This window comes from Triticum aestivum, chromosome 5B (assembly GCF_018294505.1).
Source record: "Triticum aestivum cultivar Chinese Spring chromosome 5B, IWGSC CS RefSeq v2.1, whole genome shotgun sequence".
Taxonomy (NCBI): domain Eukaryota; kingdom Viridiplantae; phylum Streptophyta; class Magnoliopsida; order Poales; family Poaceae; genus Triticum; species Triticum aestivum.
Genome location: NC_057807.1, coordinates 463482019 through 463487417, shown reverse-complemented (window position 1 = coordinate 463487417; position 5399 = coordinate 463482019).

Below are 5399 nucleotides of genomic sequence, written 5' to 3'. Positions count from 1 at the left end.
GATACCGACGATCGAATCTCAGGCAAGTAACGTACCGATTGACAAAGGGAATTGTATACGGGATTGATTGAATCCTCGACATCGTGGTTCATCTGATGAGATCATCGAGGAGCATGTGGGAGCCAACATGGGTATCCAGATCCTGCTGTTGGTTCACTACTAGGGAAAAGCCTAGCAGCAGCGCGGGTTTTGGGCCTATTAGTAGCGCGGGGGCCGGCGCTACTAATAAGGTGCTACAGCTAACTTATAGCAGTAGCGCGGGTGCCACCCGCGCTACTACTACGTCCTTTAGTAGTAGCGTGGGTAAAAACCCGCGCTACTACTACCCACACGTTTTTTTGAATTTTTTCGAAAAAATATTTCGATTTTTTCCCTAATTGTCAAATTTCTGAATTATTTTAACCTCAAATCTCTAATCACCCCTCATCGCTGCTCAATTTAATCTCTAATCACCCCTCATCATTCCAAATCATCTAACTTCCCGGACGGTCACCCATCCTCTCACTACTCCAGCCTGAGCAGCATGTGGGAGCCAACATGGGTATCCAGATCCTGCTGTTGGTTCACTACTAGGGAAAAGCCTAGCAGCAGCGCGGGTTTTGGGCCTATTAGTAGCGCGGGGGCCGGCGCTACTAATAAGGCGCTACAGCTAACTTATAGCAGTAGCGCGGGTGCCACCCGCGCTACTACTACGTCCTTTAGTAGTAGCGTGGGTAAAAACCCGCGCTACTACTACCAGCGCGGTTTTTTTTTTGAATTTTTTCGAAAAAATGTTTCGATTTTTTCCCTAATTGTCAAATTTCTGAATTATTTTAACCTCAAATCTCTAATCACCCCTCATCGCTGCTCAATTTAATCTCTAATCACCCCTCATCATTCCAAATCATCTAACTTCCCGGACGGTCACCCATCCTCTCACTACTCCAGCCTGAGCACGCTTAACTTCCGGGTTCTATTCTCCCTCGTTTCCAAGTCTGCACTTGTTGTTTTCCTGACAATAGTAAGATGTCAATCCTATTAACCTCAGGAACTTAGCTTGAGCATGAAGTCACACATTTCACTATTTGAGTTTGAAACTATTATTCTAAAAAATTAGTAACACTAATATTTCTTGAATAATTAGTTTGACCATAGTTTGACCACAGTTTGGCCATAGTTTGACCAGATTTGATCAAAATTCAAAAAAACCAAAATAATTATTTAGTAACACTAATATTCTAGAATAATTACTTTGACCATTGTTTGACCACAGTTTGACCACACGGTTTGAAATTTTTTCGATTGTTTCCACTCTAGATCTTAAAAGCCCCGTAACTTTTTTTTGTTTGGTTTTTGAGGATTTTGAAAATGTTTAACGGGGTTCCCATTTTTACAAATTCTCGAGAGATTTTGCAAATAAAGTCGAAATTCATATTTGCAAATTTTCCCAACAACTAGACCACATATCACATGGGAAAATTATTTTCTTTTATTTTTTTGACATTTTCATCATTTTCTTTTAATTTTTTTAAACTGAAAAGGCGATCCACAGGGGGGTAGAGTTTGAAAATGGGACCTTTAGTAGCAGCATGGTTGTTTACCCCCTCGCTACTACTATGGCACCACTTAGTAGTAGCGAGGGCTAAAAACCAACGCTACGGCTAGCAAACTTAGTAGTAGCAAGGTTTTAAAAACCCGCGCTACTACTATGGCATGTCCCGGGGGGCACGGTAGAGACCGCTTAGTAGTAGCGAGGGTTAAGAACCCGCGCTACTGCTATAAACTTAGTAGTAGCGAGGTTTAAAAACCTACGCTACTGGTAAGTAGCAGTAGCGAGAGTTTTTAACCCTCCCTACTAGTAACTTTCTGTGTATAGGCTTTTCCCTAGTAGTGGTTATTGACCGGAGAGGTGTCTCGGTCATGTCTGCATGTCTCCCGAACCCGTAGGGTCTACACACTTAAGGTTCGGTGACACTAGGGTTGTAGAGATATGAGTATGCAGTAACCCGAAAGTTGTTCGGAGTCCTGGATGAGATCCCGGACGTCACGAGGAGTTCGGGAATGGTCCGGAGGTGAAGAATTATATATAGGAAGTGCAGTTTCGGCCATCGGGAAAGTTTCGGGGGTCACTGGTATTGTACCGGTACCATCGGAAGGGTCTCGGGGGTCCACCGGGTGGGGCCACCTATACCGGAGGGCCCCATGGGCTGAAGTGGGAGGGGAACCAGCCCCTAGTGGGCTGGTGCGCCCCCCTTGGGCCCCCCTGCGCCTTGGGTTGGAAACCCTAGGGGTGGGGGGCGCCTCCACTTGCCTTGGGGGGCAAGCCACCCCTTGGCCGCCGCCCCCCCTTGGAGATCCCATCTCCTAGGGCCGCTCCCTAGGGGGCCTATATAAAGAGGAGGGAGGGAGGGCAGCCGCACCCATGCTCTTGGCGCCTCCCTCTCCCCTTGCTACACTTCTCCCTCTCGTAGAAGCTTGGCGAAGCCCTGCCGAGATCGCTGCTGCATCCACCACCACGCTGTCGTGCTGCTAGATCTCCATCAACCTCTCCTTCCCCTTGCTGGATCAAGAAGGTGGAGACGTCTTCCTCAACCGTACGTGTGTTGAACGTGGAGGTGCTGTCCATTCAGCAGTAGGATCATCGGTGATTTGGATCATGACGAGTACGACTCCCTCAACCCCGTTCTCTTGAACGCTTCCTCTCGCGATCTACAAGGGTATGTAGATGCACTCCTTTCTCTCGTTGCTAGATGAACTCATAGATTGATCTTGGTGAAAGCGTAGAATTTTTTTATTTTCTGCAACGTTCCCCAACAGTGGCATCAGAGCTAGGTCTATGCATAGTTCTCTTTGCACGAGTAGAACACAATTTGTTGTGGGCGTAGATGTTGTCAACTTTCTTGCCACTACTAGTCTTATTTTGCTTCGGCGGCATCGTGGGATGAAGCGGCCCGGACCGACCTTACACGTACGCTTACGTGAGACAGGTTCCACTGACTGACATGCACTAGTTGCATAAGGTGGCTAGCGGGTGTCTGTCTCTCCCACTTTAGTTGGAGCAGATTCGACGAAAAGGGTCCTTATGAAGGGTAAATAGAAGTTGGCATATCACGTTGTGGCTTTCACGTAGGTAAGAAAACATTCTTGCTAGAACCCTATTGCAGCCACGTAAAAACATGCAAGAACAATTAGAGGACGTCTAACTTGTTTTTGCAGCATGTGTTTTGTGATGTGATATGGCCTAAAGTTGTGATGAATGATATATATATATGTGATGTATGAGATCATGTTCTTGTAATAGGAATCACGACTTGCATGTCAATGAGTATGACAACCGGCAGGAACCATAGGAGTTGTCTTTATTTTTTGTATGACCCGCGTGTCATTGAATAACGCCATGTAAATTACTTTACTTTATTGCTAAACATGTTAGCCATAGAAGTAGAAGTAATCGTTGGCATCACAACTTCATGAAGACACGATGATGGAGATCATGATGATGGAGATCATGGTGTCATGCCGGTGACGAAGATGATCATGGAGCCCCAAAGATGGAGATCAAAGGAGCTATATGATATTGGCCATATCATGTCACTATTTGATTGCATGTGATGTTTATCATGTTTTACATCTTATTTGCTTAGAACGACGGTAGCTTAAATAAGATGATCCCTCGCAATAATTTCAAGAAAGTTTTCCCCCTAACTGTGCACCGTTGCGAAGGTTCGTTGTTTCGAAGCACCACGTGATGATCGGGTGTGATAGATCCTAATGTTCGAATACAACGGGTGTAAGCCAGATTTACACACGCAATACACTTAGGTTGACTTGACGAGCCTAGCATGTACAGACATGGCATCGGAACACGGAGGACCGAAAGGTTGAGCATGAGTCGTATAGAAGATACGATCAACATGGAGATGTTCACCGATGCTGACTAGTCCGTCTCACGTGATGATCGGACACGACCTAGTTGACTTGGATCATGTTTCACTTAGATGACTAGAGGGATGTCTGTGTGAGTGGGAGTTCATTGAATAATTTGATTAGATGAACTTAATTATCATGAACTTAGTCTAAAATCTTTACAATATGTCTTGTAGATCAAATGGCCCATGTTACCCTCAACTTCAACGCGTTCCTAGAGAAAACCAAGCTGAAAGATGATGGCAACAACTATACGGACTGGGTCCGGAACCTGAGGATTATCGTCATAGCTGCCAAGAAAGATTATGTCCTAGAAGCACCGCTAGGTGAAGCACCCATCCCAGAGAACCAAGACGTTATGAACACTTGGCAGTCTCGTCCTGATGATTACTCCCTCGTTCAGTGCGGCATGCTTTACAGCTTAGAACCGGGGCTCCAAAAGCGTTTTGAGCAACACAGAGCATATGAGATGTTCGAAGAGCTGAAAATGGTTTTCCAAGCTCATGCCCTGGTCGAGAGATATGAAGTCTCCGACAAGTTCTTCAGTTGTAAGATGGAGGGAAATAGTTCTGTCAATGAGCACATACTCGGAATGTCTGGGTTGCACAATCGCTTAACTCAGCTAGGAGTTAATCTCCCGGATGATGCGGTTATTGGCAGAATCCTTCAGTCGCTTCCATCGAGCTACAAGAGCTTTGTGATGAACTTCAATATGCAGGGGCTGGAAAAGACCATTCCTGAGGTATATTCAATGCTGAAATCAGCGGAGGTAGAGATCAAAAAGGAACATCAAGTGTTGATGGTGAATAAAACCACTAAGTGAAGGCAAGGGTAAGAAGAACTTCAAGAAGGACGGCAAGGGAGTTGCCGCGCCTGGTAAGCCAGTTACCGGGAAGAAGCCAAGGAATGGACCCAAGCCTGAGACTGAGTGCTTTTATTGCAAGGGAAGTGGTCACTGGAAGCGGAACTGCCCCAAGTACTTAGCGGACAAGAAGGCCGGCAACACCAAAGGTATATGTGATATACATGTAATTGATGTGTACCTTACCAGTACTCGTAGTAGCTCCTGGGTATTTGATACCGGTGCGGTTGCTCATATTTGTAACTCAAAGCAGGAACTGCGGAATAAGCGGAGACTGGCAAAGGACGAGGTGATGATGCGCGTCGGGAATGGTTCCAAGGTCGAGATGATCGCTGTCGGCACACTACCTCTACATTTACCTACGGGATTAGTTTTAAACCTCAATAATTGTTATTTAGTGCCAGCTTTGAGCATGAACATTGTATCTGGATCTCATTTAATACGAGATGGCTGCTCATTTAAATCTGAGAACAATGGTTGTTCTATTTATATGAGAGATATGTTTTATGGTCATGCCCCGATGGTCAATGGTTTATTCTTAATGAATCTCGAACGTGATGTTACACATATTCATAGTGTGAATACCAAAAGATGTAAGGTTGATAACGATAGTCCCACATACTTGTGGCAC